The sequence below is a fragment of the Ixodes scapularis genome, unplaced genomic scaffold (genome assembly GCF_016920785.2).
Source record: "Ixodes scapularis isolate PalLabHiFi unplaced genomic scaffold, ASM1692078v2 PGA_scaffold7__128_contigs__length_106722199, whole genome shotgun sequence".
Taxonomy (NCBI): Eukaryota; Metazoa; Arthropoda; class Arachnida; order Ixodida; family Ixodidae; genus Ixodes; species Ixodes scapularis.
Genome location: NW_024609882.1, coordinates 76,247,720 through 76,267,050, shown reverse-complemented (window position 1 = coordinate 76,267,050; position 19,331 = coordinate 76,247,720). Strand labels below are relative to the sequence as shown.

The 19,331-nt window shown below is 45.7% G+C and overlaps 1 protein-coding gene across 1 annotated transcript in view; it reads right to left on the bottom strand.

Annotated features, from left to right (window-relative positions):
* LOC120850662 overlaps positions 1–18,758 on the bottom strand; it is a 173,880-nt gene extending 155,122 nt beyond the window's left edge. The window contains exon 1 of the mRNA XM_040223261.3: positions 18,554–18,758. The gene's annotated coding sequence lies outside the window, so the exon portion shown is untranslated. The remainder of the gene's footprint in view (positions 1–18,553) is intronic.
* Positions 18,759–19,331: the final 573 nt, after the last annotated feature.

Genomic DNA, 19,331 nt, shown 5'->3' with positions numbered 1-19,331 from the left:
GAACATTTCGATGGGTTTTCATCGTAGCTGACATGCGACAACCAATATTAGGAGCAGACGTCCTCTCACATTTTGGTATGTGTGTGAACCTTCAAGCCCGGTGACTCATGGATTCGACAACATCATTGTCAGTGCAAGGCATCCTTTCCAACTTCACGATGACTTTGCTGCAACCACTTCCAGCCACATCGCGCTATGAAGCCATCGTCACTGAATACCCCACACTCTCAAGACCCAACAACCTTGAAGTCCCTGCCAAGCACGGAGTCGCGCACCACATCGTAACTACCGGCCCACCCGTCTCCGCACGCCCTCGTCGGCTAGCCGGCGAGCGCCTCGCCATCGCACGTCGTGAGTTCAACCATATGTTGCAGCTAGGCATCGTACGAACCTCAGCGAGCAATTGGGCATCACCTCTGCGCATGGTCCCTAAGAAAGACTCCAACGACTGGCGACCATGCGGAGACTATAGAGCGCTGAACGCCTGCACAGTTCCCGATCGCTACCCCCCGCCGCATATCCAGAGCGTCTCTGAAAATCTAGCATGTACATCCATCTACAGCAAAATCGACTTGGTAAAAGCGTATCACCAAATACCTGTGGAACCGGCAGACATAGTGAAAACGGCCATCATTAAACCGTTCGGACTGTTTGAGTATGTGCGTATGCCCTTCGGTTTGAGAAACGCTGCTCAGACGTTCCAGCGATTCATTGACAAGGTCACGCGAGGTCTGCCTTTTGTTTTCGCTTACTTGGACGACCTTCTTGTAGCTAGTGCCACACCAGACGAGCACGAGCAACACCTCAGAGTTTTATTCGACCGGCTACAGGAATTCCGCCTTGTCCTTAACCCTAGTAAGCGCGTCTTCAGAGTGGATAGCTTAGAATTCCTTGGCCATCGCATCACCCAGCTAGGAATCCAGCCGCTGGAAGACAAGGTAAAGGTGATTCGCGAGTTTCTGCGACCAACATCTCTGCGTAAGCTCCGAGAATTCCTGGGTCTGGTGAATTTCCATCGCAGATTCATACCACAGTGCCCGAAATTTCTTAAACCAATGACAGACCTTCTGAAGACAAAGAAAGGACCGTCATCGGAAGTGCCATGGAGCGAAGAGGTTGCATCAGCCTTTTCCACAGTGAAAGAGGCCTTAGCCAACGCAAAACTGCTTGTCCACCTACCTCCCGATGCACCCACCCGACTCCTCACCGACGCCTCCGACACAGCTGTAGGAGCTGTCCCGCAACAGCAGTTAGACGGAGTCTGGAAACCGCTTGGTTCCTATTCACAAAAACTGAAGCCTGCGAAAACGCGCTATAGTACCTTTGGGCGTGAGTTACTTGCAATTTATTTGGCTGTCAAACATTTCCGCTACTTCCTAGAAGGACGACCGTTTCATGTGCTCACAGACCACAAGCCCCTGACATACGCCTTTCGGGGAAACCACACCACCTACTCGGCGCGTGAGATAAGACATCTTGCCTTCATCTCAGAGTTTACTGCCGACCTTCGACATGTCAAGGGCCAAGACAACAGCGCAGCCAATGCGCCTTTTCGCATTGTTGCCTTCTCTTCTACTTCTGCCTCTGTGGACCTCCAGACCCTAGCTGCAGCACAACAGGTAGATTCAGAGTTACAAGTTCTGCGAAATGCAACGACCACACTTGTACTCAAGGGCATACCTCTTCCGAACTCGTGAACTACCATCACGTGTGACATATCTACGGGAACAGCACGACCTTTTGTTCCGTTAGCCCTGAGACGCCAGGTTTTCGACCAACTGCACACCATCAGCCATCCAGGTATCCGAAATACACAACGACTGATCACAGCACGCTATGTGTGGCCAAAAATGAACGCAGATGTGCGCAGTTGGGCAAAGACATGTCTGCAGTGCCAGAGCTCTAAAGTGAACAAACATACCCTAACACCTTTCAAACCGTTCCCAGCTCCGGATGCACGATTCGACCACGTGCACATCGACATCGTAGGCCCTCTCCCATCATCTCGAGGATTAACATACATTTTAACAGCTGTTGATCGGTACACTAGGTGGCCCGAAGCAGTTCCACTGGCCGACATCTCTGCTGAGACCGTCGCAAGAACATTTGTAGGGACGTGGGTTTCTCGCTTCGGTTGCCCATCAACAGTAACGACAGACAAGGGACGCCAGTTCCAGAGCAGCTTGTTTGCGGTCCTAACTGACCTGCTTGGGGCCCGCCAAATCCACGCCGCCGCATACCACCCGTCGGCTAATGGCATGGTGGAACGCTTACACCGACAGCTCAAAGCGGCTATCACGGCACGAGACGGACGCCTTCACTGGGTGGACCATTTTCCTTTTGTCCTGCTCGGTATCCGGTCTACATAGAAACAGGGCCTGAACTGCACCTCCGCAGAGTTGGTGTATGGTGCACCACTTCGTTTACCCGGAGAATTCTTTGAAGCACCCAGGACATTTGCATCACTCCCATCTCAGACATACTTGGAAAATTTGAGGGAGATCTTCCAACGGCTACAACCAACACCGCCGCCCATTACAAAATGCTGTATGACGGGGAGGGGGGAGAAGAGGTCCCAGCAAAATAGAAGATTTCGGGGGGGGGGGGGGGGGGGGGGGGAGCCGGGCCCCATAGCCCCTTCCCCCCCCCCCCCTGGCTACGTGCGTGCTCGTGTTTAAAACGTTCATTAGAGTCGCACGTTGCCATCACACGTGCTCACCTATATCTAAAATACATATTCGAAAACCTACTGGACAATTTGTCTAAGAAACCTAACGCGCTTTAATATTTGTTAAGCGGACACCACGAGAAGAAACAAAACAAACCAAAACATCGACGCTTTTTCTTTTTCTTTTTTTTTAAATTAACCCTTATGTAATGTTGCATAAAAAATTTAGGCTGTCAGACCTGTGCCAATGGCGGGTCCGTTCGACCACACAAGTAGCTTCGATGGAGGAACCACTTCGTTGTGTGAGTAAAGCGAGAAACGTGGATGATCGAAATTCCGGGCTTGTGAGTAATTTTAATATTCCGCTGTCTTGGATCGCTTGTTTATGAAGGGTATTGAAAGTTTCTAGACAGCCTACCATTGCATTCGTGTTAAAATTAGGAGCACAGCGTAAAACCTTTTATTATGGTTGCTATTTGGAATATATGAGATATTGAATATTGTAAAACGTAAAAAATAACCGATAACACCTATCGATTTCATAGTATATTTTCAATAGGCATAGCCAGAGCCGTATATGTAGCGAGTTTGGCCATTCATTGGAAAGTATAGAAAACAAATGAGGCGCGATTGACCGAAATCGGGCTGGGCGTGTTCCAGGGCCTCTTCACAAATTCGAACGTGGCCAGCCAGAAGCCGGAAATAATACCCTGGCTGTGGTCGCGAGGAACAAACTTTATAAGTGCATCGGAGTAACTCTCAGAGATTGAAAATATGGTGCACTTAATGTTTCAATCACGGTCATCCAAAATCATGGTGGAAGAGTGTGACTAGCGAAACGACCGACATAATCTGTACGCCAGGCGCCGAGGGCTGGGATTCTGCCGTCCGAGAGGTCACACACTGCCCGAGCGAAACCGAGTTGAGTGGCCACATTCGTTTCTTACATCCTTCTGCATGACCATGATCGGAACATCACGTGCACCCTATATTTTAAACCATGAAGAGTTACTACATTTAAATCTTACGCGCTTATTAAAACCATACACCCTTGATTAAAACAGTTTCTCGCTATCACCACTAGGGGATTTTTTTCGGCTTCTGGTTGGCCAAGAGAGCAAGTCAAACCCACTTTCTGCGTCTGGCGTACGCCCTGGCTCTGCCCGCGCCTCCCATTGAGCAAGCTTTTTCTGTACACGGGTCTGCGTACAGCTAGACGTGCGATGGATATCTAATTACTTTGGCTATTCGTTATTTAACATATTTATTTTTTTTAAATAGAGGTCAATCACTTGTATACCGTCATCTTTATGAACTCATTGGTGTAGACAAAAAAACTGTTGGGTTGATTGCTTCCGATCTATGTTTAAAAATAAATTGAATTCGTGGATTCCCTTATATTTCCGATTTTTGGGGCAATGCTTGGCGCCGAGTTGGGGCCAGGTTGCCAGGTTTTAAGGCAATATTTAGCTGACAAGAACGAGCTTTAAGAGTAAACAAAAGTGACAGGCCTTACAACCTTCATTCACCATTTTTTATTTTGATTTTGTCCTATCTTGAAACTAAAGTACGAAAAGTTACCTTTCGTTGTTTTTTTTCGTCTATTTCTTTTGTAACATAGATGATTCAGACGCATTTGTTTTTTGCTTCATCTTTCACCTAAACAATAAAGAATTTCATTGTGAATGGGCGTCAATTAGCTACTAAGTGTAAGTACTATTTTACTATGTTTTGTTGAACCTACAAAGAAACCAAAACCATTCATAAACAAAAAGAAAGAAGTCGAGTGTAGTGAAATGTAAACTTGAATGACACATCGTGTTCGGTTTCGTAACTCACTCATCATTCATCGCTAATGTGCTTATATAAGGAAAAGGCGGAGGCGAAAAATAGTCTTGCTGTCGTCGCCTGGAAAAATACAACTAATATATAATGGCTTTTTCTTCTCGCGTCATATATCAACCGGGATTATGGCATTACCAAGTTATGTGGTTACGAGTATTATTGACTCTGGCTGTCGTCTACGTTTCGGCAGTACTCCTGGACAGTCAATTACAGCGATCACAGAGTGACCTCGGAGAATGACGGGGTCTAAAAAGCATTCCCCCTAAAGTAAAGTGTGACCTGCGATGGCCAGGATGGCGAGTCACGTGTCGCGTCATGCTCGCTGTTCAAGCCAAACCAAATGTGAGGTTCGTGTTTATACAGCGCAAGATCGGTATGCTTTTGAAGTGCGGCGACCCTGGATTACGCCGAAGATGGGAAATTTAGCCAGTGCAGTACAACCGCTAGCCTGTGAACTTTAACGTGCATCTCGCAGTAGTGACACACGACGGCACGCCGGTACAATGCTCATCTATATGTAAACGGGCAGGGGTGAGAACTTGAAGCCAGGATTCCTGGCTTCCGCTTGGCGAGTTTTCGCTCTACGTGCCCCGAGCTAGCCGCCCTCGCGCACTCGGCCACCATTGGGAGACATTTCGTTTCAGCGTCATCGCGAGGTCCTGTTTAAACGTTAATGAGGCTGCAAACGTCTCGTACTACAGATCCTATGACCATGATTCCATGAACGTTTGTAATAGTTGTTTGGCCGTAGTCCGGCGTAGTACGCGAGAATCGCAGCTTTAGGGGGGAGAATGATCTGGTCAGCACCAAACGTTCCCGAGTAATAAACAATATTTATGGAAATAGAAATAATTTAAGTTTTGCAGGTGCTAAGAGGTTCGTGCTAATATAATCCCCGGGAATATTACGGTCCTTCAATAAGGCGGAAAGTTGAGATCTTTTAAAGGTGGAACGTAGGACCCCATGCGAACAAATATGGCGGGTATGGGATTGAAAGGTGTACATTCCTGTCTTTCTGATTAGTATTTGATAATGGTGTAGTATTTCTGTGTATAAATATTTACGAATATATTAGGATTTAGGAAATAAAGCTGAAACAACTTTTTTTTTTTTTTCTCCGAAGTTTCGCTGATAATTTTTGAAAGAGGGCTCAAGGGGCAAATGTCTCGCAGTATTGCGGGTATGACTGAAACTTTAGGTCGAAATGGTTCGTTTTGGGCGTGCTCACTGGTCCAAGTCCCTTCGCGCATCGCTGTGATTGGTTAATTGAGTGTGCTGTGGGAAAGTGTGTATGGCGGCTGTTTAAGCATATACATAGAAGATGAACACGGTGCTGTAAATGTGACGAACCCGTATAATCACATGCTTCAGTCATTCGAGAACGCTGTTGGAAAGTAGAACTCAGTTACAAATTTACCTTGTTTTGATGTGAGCTATGAGATTACTTAACATATAAGTGTCACGAATAAAAATAAGAAATGAACATGAAACTTAGAATAGATTTTTAATGAGGCGAACTTTTTGTCTACGATCTTAAAGGGAAACGCACCGGCATCGTGTGTCTGTCGGAGATCGAGTGGCGACTGTCACGAAGGAGTGCAATATGTTCAAGAATGTTCTTAACCAGAACATACGACTGTAGCTAAAAAGTGTCTAAAACTTTCTAAAAAAACAAAAACAAAAAACATTGCTTAATAAAAGAAAACATCAGGCCCGGCTAGGTTGGAACTCAGCTCCTCCGCGTGTCAACCGCATGCGTTGCCAACTCCGCCACGCACGCGGTAGTACGGGCTACATATTTTGAGTTGCAATTATATAATTAGGTCATAACAAAGACCACATGCCTTAGTGAAACACCAAAGAAGTGTACCCGGAATACAGTTTTAGACGTCTCGCTGAAAATGAAATCGCGAAGAAATATTTTTAGCATTCATTCCGCGTTTTTTGTATTGTTACTGAAACGACTTTATTTTCACTTGCTCGATATTTCGTGAACTTCGAGGGAATGGGGAACATTTTGCGAGTAAAAAAAATTCGGGGCGGGGAAGTAGTTTTCCACTGGTTCATTATCCTGCGGTAATGTGTTCGCGAGATCTATTGTTCAGAAGATTATTCAAGTCGCGAAATTCACGAAACATAAGTCCCCATGAAAACTAAGTCTTTTTTAGTGTTGTGTACCCGATATTTTTTTAAATTCACTGTAAAACTGTTTTTAAAGCAACTGCGTTTTTTTTTTTACGGCTAGTGGAATATTTGAAAAAGTTTAAAGTTGATCAAACTAGCTCACTTAGCAGACCTGATAGTTAAAATGGCCTTGTACCATTTCACAACTAGAAATCCGTTTTTTGACCCAACGGTTAAACAAAACAAACAAAAAATAATCTCCACGAACATATTGAAATAGCACGCTCGCGTCTTTTTCTTCTTTTTTGTTCCTTTCAGGCTTTGCCCTTGCTTCCCGCGTCGGATACAGAAGCAACGGGCCCCTTGTTGTGGACGCGCCTGTTCTTTTGTGCACCTGGCCGTGATTCCGCTGTGAGATAGGAGCACGGATATGCCTTGCTCTGTACCGGGCGTTTTTCGGGGCGCTTCTTTTCTGGACAATACAGTTGCTGGTTTTGTCGGTCATTCATCTAAAAGAAGACTGCATATTCTAAGATATCCCGAAGCGTGTTCATAACTTAAGAACCTTCCTAGATGTACGGTTTCCTAGAACGCATTCTTGCAACATGAGCAATAACCAGAGATCTCTATTTACTCTGCGTTGCAAGGTAAGAGGGACAGTGGGATCGCGCTGGCAATTAATTACCTCGCCGTCTCCGTTTTGAAAGAAAAGAAAAGTGCGGATGCCGTTTACCACCGAGACGCAAAGGGCACATTGAAACATCGTATACGTCGCTGATTCTCGCACCACTATACACAATCCGTTTGGTGAACTGGTCAAAGAGGGCATCTCGTTGTAGGTGAACTCGTAGTAGGGAAAGTGGTCGCAGTGACCTTCTCGTTTTCGGAAAGTTCGTCCCAGACGTTTTTTTATAAGAGGAGGGGAAGGGGCGGGGGGTGGGGGGGGCTTTATTTTGGGAAGTGGTCGTATCAAACTTGTCGCAGTTTCAAACTTGGCCTCTCCTTTTGCTTGTTTGCAGAGGGCGGTTGTGGTCGGCTTTTCGGTGTTATCTTTACTTACGACGTCCCTTTCTTATTAAACCCTTTTCGGAAGCTTTGCTAGGTAAGAACTTATTGTGCAATGACAAAACAGGGGTGCGGTATGCAGACCTCCGCACCAGGATGCTAGGAAGTGTAGCATTTAGGTTTCGTTGTTTTTGGGCGTCTTCTCTTTTCTCTATATCTACTCCAAAGGTGTTTTTCGCTCGAAGTTGCTTCAAACACGTATATATATATATAGGGGCGAAATGTGCGGACCTTCAGAGAGCACGACCGCATTTTGTATTATGAACCGAATTAAAACCCAGCGTGACGCTCCTATGCTGTGCGAAGGGTATTCTTATACGCTTAGCCGAAAAGACCCCGACGCTGTGTACTGGGTCTGTAGAGATAGAAAGCATTGCAAAGGCCCAAGCCATCACCCTCAGATGCACCATGACGACTTGCCCTACTTGAAGTGTTTACTTATGATGAGTTCGCTTGTGATCAGTTCTCCTAAGGTCAATATTTTCATGTTTCAGAGTGGTTGTTACAGTCGGTCATGGGCCAATGAGTTTGCTTCCCTTGATAGCATGAGCGCGCACGCCACACCAAAGCACGGCGGAAGCTCACGTGAGCGTTCTTTACTTGTCCCCGACAATATAGACCAGTGTCCGCGCCTATTCCAGGGCACCCCCATGTTTATCTACGCTCGCACCACCACGCGGAAAGAACTGGCAGGCAGGAGGGGGGAGGGGGGGGGGGGGCTGCGTTGGCGGCGTTGCTTTGGGGAGCTAGATGTGGCAGGCTGTCCAAATGCACCGACACATCATGAAAGATGTCTCCACCAGAAGCCTCCGCGGCCCGTTCTTCAACAGATAAGATGTCGTGAACATTCGAGAACCCAACTCGATCAAGAAAACAAGGGAAAACTTTTCTTGTCTTAGATGTTCTGGGTGTCTGCTGACCCTTGATTCCGCGTTTCAGTCCGGGTTCATTGCGTAGTAAATATTTCGCTACCGCTTCTTGTAGCTTTCAAATGCTTGTTTGTTGGCTTCTTGTATACGACATTACATTCGCGGCACGTTTGAGACCGATTTTCGCGATCTACTTGCCTTTCTGCGGCAGCGTGGCTCTGCCGAGCCGAAATAAGTGGGAGGCGTTCACTTGGTCGAACGACGTTTTAGCGAATGAAAACGGGACCACGACGTTTCATCGAATGACTAGCGAATGGCGGCGTTCATATTAGCGAATGGGTCTAGTTACATAGACAACTCGGATTAGCTTTCTTTTGTAATGTGCCATCTTTTCTGCCGCGGCTCCAAGTATGTTAGCACGCTCCCCCCCCCCCCCCCCCCCCCCCCACACACACACACACACGCTGCGAGCGTCTGAGTTCGAAACTATTAATTGCCAGTTCTAAAGGATGGTACTTACTTCAAGTGGGAGCTGGAATTCTACGAGGTACCAGTAGACACTTACTATCAGTCAACGAAGCAGGGTGCCTGTGGCGGCGGAGTCTAGGAACGCTACTGAATAATATTGTGATAGGCGATCAGTTATGATAACAGACGAAACTTCGACTCGTTTGTTCAGAAGTTCGCGGTGATATTTTATTAGTCCTCGTTACAGCACACCAAAGATCTTAGGCAGTGAAATTCACAACACGCAGGCTCGTGCGTCGTAGTCAAACAAGCGCAGTCGACGACGAGGTGTAATGAGCTACTAAGCTTCATAGGAAAAATGCTCGTGAGAAAGAGTTTTGCGGCAGTCCAACACGCCGATCCAGCAAACGCACGTACCTACGTTTACTCCGGACTCCATGAACCCGACGGCGCAAGATCAAAGCGATCAAAGAGCGCCGCCGCCATCGCCACCCGGTTTTCTCTGCACTTTGCGTGACAACGGCACTGCAACGGAGAGCACTCGCCTCGGCGTTAACAATCCGCGAAATAGATTAATTTCCCATTCTTGAAGCCATTCCAAATGATAAATGAAAATACAGCCGTTGTCCTGTGTTGTCTTTACCCGTTCTTCGTCCCTGTTTATCTGAGGCTGTTTTTTCATCATGTTTAAATGAAAATACCTCGGCGTTGTAGAACATTTGACGACACAACGGTGCAGAGCGCCAGCTCGGCATCGTCGTTGCTCGTGGAGGCCTGCTTATTTGTAGTTGAGACCATGATTCCACATCTTTCGTGCCACTCGTGGTGCTTGCAATAACTTCGAAGGGCAGGGGAATCTTCTCACGAGGACGCTGAAGGCACGCAACACCGGAGCCACCAAAGCAATCACACAAACCGTCGCCATGTTTGCTTCTTCTTCGTCACTCGCGGCGCGGTCAACTCGTCCCGAGATGTTTTCTGGCTCTGCTAGATGGAAACCAACAGCGGCAAAGTGGCGTATGGACAGACGGCTCTCACATTACGGGCACTTTACTCACATACCGCGGTAAACAAGACCGATGCCGGCGAAACGGCAGTCGAGGCTAAAAAGAGCACTTGCGGACAAGGGTCTATGCGGAGGGCAAGTTCGTCTGCTTCTTGCGCAGGGGGTACCGGTGACGTCAGAACGCCGTGCCCTGATTGGCTGATCGCGACTTCCTATCTGAGCGTCGTCTGCTCCTTTGCAACGTCGTCTGCGTCTGTCTCACCTTTCCTGCGACCTTCAGAAGTGCAGAGGCCAGGTTCACAAAACGATCTTACGCCAAAAATGTGCGTAAGACATAACTTAAGAACAAATTCGTATTCACGTAACAAAACTTTCGGAAGTTTTGCGCAGGTTACGACGAAATCCTACGACAGCTCCGAAGCTGTCTTACGATCGAATCAGCATGGCCGACAGCTTCGCGGTCGCAACGACCCACGGACGTTTATTTTTCTACGTGCGCTTCTCACGCGTCCCGACTTCAAGCAGCAAGAAAAAAGTAAAAAGTACTTGAAACAGACCATGACGAACAAGAACGCTGGATCCACAAACACCCGGGAAAAGCTCCAACGGCCAAGATTCCACCGAACGTGACCAAGTGAGCACGGCAGTTAGGCCTAGCAGGCTCTCCGCGACTCGGCGACCGTCTGCCCATGACCGGCTGGTGTGCTGAATGGAATATGCCAGCGCGACCCTTGTGAACCCTTCCCGTGTTATACTTTGATCGCTGACTTCAATTTTAGATTAAGAGGTCAATTTCTTCCTCTTGTTATCTCCTTGTTTCCCGAGGCAACGGTGACTCTCGCCGGTGAAAAAGCGGTGAATCTCCAACAGACGCAGGAAAGGTAAAGCAGCCATCGCTTTGACTAGCAGACGTAAAGCAGACGACGTTAACTGCGCCAACGCGCCGACGCCGTTAAAGAATGAGGGGTCTCGCCGCACACGAAAGGAGGGAAAAAGTATTTGGGAGGGAACTTGGGGACACTAACACGCTCGGTTCTTGGAAAACAAACCTTGGCGCCTCGGGACACCTCGCCAGTGAGTCCTTTGACTTCCCTCCTTGATGCGCGTCTGCTCGTTGTTAGACAAAAACAACGTACCGCTCGAGCTACTTGGTCTGCCCTCTCTGAAAGGCGAAGTCGAACTCGCTCGTAAAGATATGCGCACTTGTGAAAGTCGCAGGAAAGGTAAGACAGACGCAGACGACGTTGCGGGCAGACGACGTTGCAAAGGAGCAGACGACGCTCAGATAGTGGGTCGCGATCAGCCAATCAGGGCTCGGCGTTCTGACATCACAGCTACCTCCTTTCTCATGCGCAGAAGACGAAAATGAGCCCACTTGCGAGGCGTATACCATCCTCAGGTACGGCCAGCGTGCGATATTTACAGCCCAGCACGTGCGTGTTTGTCGCTTCGGAAAGCGAGCAAAGCATGCACCATACGCACAAACTCTTCGAGATGGCAGCAGAAGCTCTTTTTGAGAAAAATCTATACAAGACCATGTTGTGCTTTTATCCTTTAGTTGTAAATTACTATTTTTCATCAGTTATCGAAGCCGACTTGCAAACGCAAGATCGGCGAAAAAGGTAAAATTGTGACGAAGTGGACAAGTGCCCAGTTGCCCTCTGTTACGACTTCCCCGTGTACGAGATGCCCTATGACGACTTGCCCTATATGACGAGTTTACCAACGACGAGTTGGCTTGTGACGAGTTCTCCTAGACCCAAACCATGCAACTACGCGCTGTAAACGTGTCGCGATTGCTATCAATCGTGCTTTTTTTTCCCCCTCTGCGTGATGGGTCCAACCGGTAATAGCAATACCAAAAACACGACGAGCGCCCTGACGATTCTCTCTTCTGCCGCTATATTTGACCGGCTCCATCAAATCGGGGGCTTTGGATCCGGTCGTACTGCATTTGAAACGGGGTGTGATCGAATGTCAGTTTCCACATAACTTGAATATGTAAGTCCTTTTACAGACCTTTGCGAAAATCGCCTTCTACGCGCTGCCAGCTTTGTGTGCTGGGCTTTGCAGCGCCATCTGACCATGCGCTGTCTCTCTGCTGTGCGGTAGATCAAAAGCTGCATGTGCGTCCACAGCTCAGTGACTCACAATTTTTCGCCCGGGTGATAAGCGATGGAAAGGCCTATGTAAGCCACCTGCCGTGAAAGGTCTACTTCGAGGTTGACCTTCCTAGGGTCCTGTATACAAGAAAAGGTCTTAGATGTGGTCGAAGCTGGTGTAGTCACAGCCTGAGCGTGAAAGCCAATGTTTTGATCAGGGACTTGATTACTTCGGAGCTGAATTTAAAGGGGCCGTGCAATGATATTTGCATGGAATGTATTTTTTTTTTTCATTTTTCACGAACTTACAGGCACTATACTCCGTTTGCCCTTAAGCTGATACTGCAGTCACAGCTGCAAGCGCGGGCGAGCCCGCATTTCTGGTTTTTATAAATGCATCTTTAGCGCGAGCGCTCGTTTTGCGGAAGAACGTTTCAAAACAGCGACCTCAAGCACTCCTGCTTGTGGAATTGGCTGCAGTATCAGCGTAAAGCGCCCTTCACACGTATGAAGCCAAGTAAGACCGAGAGAGACCAGACCAGTGTTTAAGCCTCTTGCGACGTCTTAGGACCAGCTCCGCTGCAGCGCATCCGGTCCTAGGACATCGCAAGAGGCTTAAAAACCGGTCTGGTGGCTCTTGGTCTTACTCGGTTGCATATGTGTGAACGGCGCTTAAGGGTGAACAAAGTATAGTGGGACCCTAGTATACTCGCACGCAACGCAACTACCCAAGGAACTCTTCTTTTTTTTCGGTGTAATTTTAAGGACAAAGGCGAGAGTTTTCTTTTAATCTTTCCTTCGCAGATCTCGATGACGTAGCTGGGCGGTTGCAGTCTCCCCCAGTGACAATATTTGACTGCGGCTCATAGATTGGGCCCGAGCATTGCTTGGGCACTCGATTCGGGCTCGTGATAATCGATAGCTCGAGAAGCATTCGGATAGTGGCCCATGTACAATCGCTGCCATGACGAGAATAGACGAACCATAACAATGTCTGGAACTCAGCACGTGTCCTGTGCCTTGCCAACCCCAGCACGTGGCTATGATCGGCATTGGCGGCATATAATCGGCTCCAGATCACGTGACCGCTTGTTCTGGCTGCGAGTTGAGGGGGGTGAACGCTGTTCGTTTTCCTTTAATTTTTTCGGCGTCTTCTATTGCGTGTGGTGAAATAGAACGGGCGTTTCATATGGCCGCTGACGTCAGGGATTCTTTCGAAGCGGGTGTTGCGCAAGGTACGAAAATCGTTGCATGGCCCGTTTGCGTTTCGTAGAGAAATGTAAATGCCATATCTGAATGACTACCACAAACCTTTTTTATAGTTATTCGTGCTAGCTTCGACCCTGTTCTGATACCATTCTGATTTGTAGTCTGCGAGATTACGCCCCAAAGCCCGATCATTTTTTGACTGAACGATACACTTGTTCGTCTTACCTTTCCACTTTATAGCGGAAGCTATTTTTGGTCGCCAATACGCCAAACTCAGTTGGCTGGTTCGAATCCCGGCCGATGTTCCCGATACCTCAAAGAGATCTCTTGCTGAGAAGGTGCCGTCTAACCGAAATTTCGTCTGCACGTCAGAATTTGATCCCCAGATTGGGGGGGGGGGGGGGGGGGGGGGGGGGATCAATCTTCCTACTTTCGCTGTGCGTGCCAGATCCACTTTTGGTAACTAAAATAATAATAAAAAAACATTTGAGTATGTAAAACAAAATAGGAGAATTAACTTTTCAGGTTTAGGCGAAAGTAGTGAGGTTTAGTTTTAGTGGTTACCATTACGACTAATATTTATTAAGCAAGTTTTTATTTTACCGGTAGAACACTTTGTGTTTTACTTTTGTAAATGACAGATTTATGTTAATCTTGTTTGCTGTAAAGTGTTATTGCAGTAAAATATTTTTACAATGTTTCAATCCTCTTACAATAAGTAATGTTAATCGTAATTTTTCTTAATGTTTATTGGAAGCTGTATTACACAGGCAGGTTTGCAAACTTAAATAACTTTTTTATAAATCTCAGTGTGCAACTATCCATTAGGGATTTCTGAAGAGTTAAGTTAACGTAGGTCTGATAAAAAGAATTGACTATCGAAGCTTTGGCATTGATTGGTGCAAGAAAGGAGTGCATTTATTGGCTGAAAGCGTTGTTTTATTCATAATAAATAGTGCGTTAACAAGAAAAGCGATCTTAGAAAATAATCAGATTCCCGGCTGCTATGAGTATTATAATTGTTTCAGACGCTCTTTAAACCAAACCCGCACAGACACGGAGGCGTGATTTGACGCGCGACTTAAGCTCTTATAGTACTTTGCTTACTTTTCTTCACGAATAAAAAATCGAGTAAATGTTGTACATTACATTATTATAATTGTTTTTGCTTGTCTTATGGTTTTTCATATTGTTCGCCATAGCTTTTCATATAAAATCAATCGCTCCACCTTGATTGAAACGATGAACAAACACATTGTGGAGGATCGTTGAGGCGAAAATAGCATGTCTAACTTATAAACAAATAGCACGTATTTTCTTTTCCAATCATCTCTGCTGCGGCAATTCATTTGATATAAGTTGCTGTTTTAAGGTTAATTATGGCAGCACAACGTTGCGGCTTATATTAGACTAAACACAAAACAAAACAAAATACGTGAACTATAGTTGACTGGATCCAATGTGTAGGGGATATTCATGAAACACGATAAAAAAAGTAACTTCATAATTAACAATAACTATGATTTAATGATAATTCGACAGATAAAAATAAGGAAAGATTGGGTTTTATTTATACAGCTTGAGGAACGCTTGTGATATCCTAACATAAGTTTACGAACATAAGTTTTGAATATATGTTTAAGTCACAGTTTATAAAACATGCTTTGGGAATTAGAAAAATATATATTGACACTCGCATACTAAAATCCTCGCGGCATAGTGCGCACGTCCACCCCAGCAAGCACATAACTTCTAATTATTACTTTGTTCTTCTTTTCCTAAAGGGTAGAAGAAACAAAAAAAAAAATATGACAGGAGAATCTTATTGTTCGTGCAGACAAACCCATGAGACACAAGGGTTATTAGTTGCGACTCATGTATGAGTATTTTCCATTAAAGAACGAACCTCCGAAATCGTTCACCAAAGTTACAGTACCCAGATAAGCCGTCACACGCAATTCTATAGACAACCAACTCTTAGCCATGAAATCTAAGTGCGTGCGGTAGCTAACAGAAAGCCGAAGAGACGTTCCGCATTATGCAGTACTTATAGGCAATTACCACACTAGTGAAACTCAGTTGACTGGGTGGCGTTTCTAGAAGTTGAAACCTTGAGAAGATATAATTATATAATTCATAATAGTATTAATAAATGCGTTTTCAAACTTGTCAATGCAGAATTATGACACCAATATGTGCAGCTCTACGTAATACGTTTCAAAAGTAGCTTCGCACACGGTTTTCTTCTGTGTCTGTTGACCTTGCATTACAAGTCTCCGGATAGGCATTGTTAAAAATTAGACCCATACATCATTTTTCGCTGTTAGAACATCTCAAAAAGATTTGTTAGAAGTTGGTGTCGGTCAGGCGAAAACACCTTTATAAAGTGTTCGCTTCATTTCACCGCGTAGCACCTTTTTGTACATCCTTTTGTACATCGTTCGAAATGAAATATGTTCCATGCAATAGCACCCAATTTTACTATTCATTAGGGTGTTTTATTTAAAATAAGAATGCTGAAAGGGCGGAACTATGGGCCTAGGCCACTGAAACAACTTCTTTGCAGCGTTAAGAATGTCAGATATTTAGCTTGTTGTCGCACCTCCGCTTTGTCTTGACCGTTCGTTGCGTCTGTTTTGTTGAATGAAGGTTATTTTTTATAACAATTAATGTCAATGTGTATCCAAGCTACCATGAAGGTAACAACAATCGATATTAAGATGATAAGGACATTCCTTCGCAATACTTGTTACCGCGGCAAGAATAGAACAATCATGTAGTGGACAAGACATTCTCACTCATTAGTGGAATAAACGAGATATTGACTGGTCTGATTCATCACAGATTTATAGATGTTCATTTGTTTCAACGACGCCTGCCGCTGGTTTAAGCTTCGTGCTTGTTTTCTCGACGTCGTTCGGCTGTCAGTCGCACAATTACCAGCCAACAGATTCCATCTTCAGCTGTAGTCTGTTTGTCTAATCTTTCAATAATTGTCTGTTTCTGCTTTGTGGGCTTAACGGAAGGCTCGACGTTTCTTCGAGGTCGACTAAGAGTAATCGTTTTTTAATGGACTTCGAGGACATCTACCTCGAACAGATGCGCCACGGCAGGCATGAGACGACCCTAGACCTGAACATTTGTCGCCTCGCCGAAATATAAAATTGCTTAATCCGAAAGAAGGAGTCCGCCGTACGAGCGGTCTCTTCAATTAAGGATCGACGTTCTTGAACATATTACGCTTGTGGCGATGAGGAACCCGCAAGGTGTACCCATTAAACTTTTTGACCGCAGTTATTCGGTAAAAAAAGAAGTATATCCCTTGACTTACGATTTTAGTTACAGTCACGGAAAGTAAAAGAATGATACAATAAATTTGTTTTTATTTTCTGCATACCGCGTGTAGTTATTAACAGCTGGAGTCACACAGAGCATAAGAAGAGCAGAGCCTGGCGAGTCGCATGCATCTCATTATCTCTCGGCAGCCAATCAGATTGGAGCATCCGCCGGTACAAACGCCGAAGAACCAATCATGAAGCGAGAGCCATAAAACTTAAAGGCTGCACCCTGCGTTATTTTGAGCGATCAGTGACCATAGCAGCTTTCTTGGGGATTTAAATTTTCTGGACTTTCACGCAAACTATACTCATTTTTCACCTCAAAAACTGCAGTAAAAAAAAAACAAAACAAAAAAAAAACCCACTCCTTGCGGAGCATACGCTTATTTACCCTTATGTAAATAATTGAGGTATGTGTATATGCATTTTAGATTAGAATCTATACGTCGTCTTATCAAGACGTACACTCTTCAAACGCCCCCCCCCCCCCCCCAAAAAAAAAAAAAAAAAAAGTCCACCCTTTCCTTGACAATTGAATCTTGTAAGAACTATACTTCGGTCGGAATATGAACAAGGCGCAAACGATGTCCCATTTTCTTGAGGTGAAAAACGAGTATAGTAAACTGGCTATGGGCCCATTTGTTTTTTTTTTTTGTTACCTGTACATGCCTTCCTGCTAAAAAAAAACGAATTAAGTTGAATTCGACTGAATCTCCGTGTATCGATTTGAATAATTCCGGCGGCTTGTGGTGCGGTGATCTCTAAACCTACAAAAAATATCAATCTCGAGCAAGTGGTGTGCCGTACGCAGGGCGGGAGTGGACGGCACGTCAATTACAGGATGTCCCCGAAGAAAACACGCAAAAAAAGAAAAAAACATTTCCCGTGTTATTCATCGCAGAAAAAAAGTAGGCATCGCCAAACGCTCATTCAGAGCCAATGTATGAGCGGTCCGGACCGAATGCCGAAATTTGAGAACTTTGAGTGGGGAAATGGGGACCATTCCAGGGGCAGTTGACGTCATTCAACCCCTGGGGCATTAATGACGTCAGCAACAGGATGTCCCCCAAGTCAATTTACAAGGTTGTTTTCACCGCAAAAATGAACTACGCATCTCCGAACGCTCTCTTTCTGCCCAAGGGTTGTGCTAGTGGTCCGAACCAAAGGAGGCAGTTTCAGAACTAAACGTTATCTTATTCGAAAACCATAAGTGATTTTCGGAAAATATGAACCAAAAATGGGCTCGTTTCTGCCAGTTTTCGGTTAATGGCGCCGTTTCGCTCCATGTATTGGGGAGATGTGTGGGTCGCCATTATTCCATTGAAAAGATTCAAAAAAAAAAAAATCACATACTGTACCTCTGAAACTTTGGCATCTGGTTTGAACCGCTAGCGCTATATTTTGGCGGACATTGAGAAGTCGGCGATGTGTAGTTTTTATTTTTATGGTTAAAAAAAAGGCCCGTACATTTTTTTTTTTTGGATACCCTGTAGAATGAGCGGACTCCATTTTCGAATAGAAAGTTTCAGAAATAAGCTATAACTCTCCAGATATATTACGGGCACCCTTAAAGCTTTGCCCACACAGGTAGCGCTAACTTTGGGCGAAAACTAAGCAAATGAAAATACGTAATTTATTTTTGTGGTAAAAAAATTTATGAAACCGTGTGTAACGTTTTTTTTTTGCCTATCTCCGATGTTTTGAGGAAGTTGAAGTCCCATTCTTCGGCCTCTGGCAAAACGAGAAACTATTGAACTTGTCGTGACCGCAGACAAAGGCAGACTCGGGTGTTTCAGGTCGTATTGTTTGTGAGATGTACACCTATAACGAAAACGAGGTACAAAAACGAGACCACTGACCTGCTCACTGTTCGCAGGAGGGCACACCTGTTGGACCACCACGCCGACTCAAGACGACAACTTCGCCGAGCAGCTTCTGAGTAACCTGTGGAACGACTCCGGTGGGGCAGCGTCAGGGAGACGGGACGGGCACAGCTCGAAGTTTTGCTCAAAGGGAATGCCTGCTTCGATCGTCAGCTGCCTCGCTCCCGTTTGGTGTACGCTTTTCTTTGGCAGCGACGCACTCTTTTCGAATTCAGCCCGCGACTTGCGCGAAGGGCCCGGAACGCGACCCCTTTATATACTCGCTCGGAGCCCGGCGGCGTGGGCGCCGCGAAAACTCTGTGACGTTGAAGAGAGGCGTGTACGGCCTGGGAGCGAGCGCTCGGGCCACATTCGCTGGGAGGGGCCACGGGGTGGGGGACTCCTCCTCTCGGAGTGCGTCGGAAGATTTCGCCTGCCTCACAAGGGACCTAAATGACGTGCAAGCTATACTGGTAAAAAAAAGAAAAAAAATTAAAGTAGCGGTTTAAGGTAATTTTGAGCGAAAAAAATCCCAAAAACTCCAATTTAAATTTCAGAAAATTCGTATTGACGTACGTAGGTATTCCCTTTTTTTCCTAAAACTGAATCTAAAAAAGAAGAAAAAAAAAAGCGTTTTTGAAACGTATTTTGACGCCGCAAGAAATGTTTCATGTCGTGAAGGAAGAACGATTTCGCCTCAAGCATTATCACCGCCTGGCGCACTAGAAATGCAACTGGGCGATGAAAAACTCTTTCGAATAAAAAAAAAAAAAAA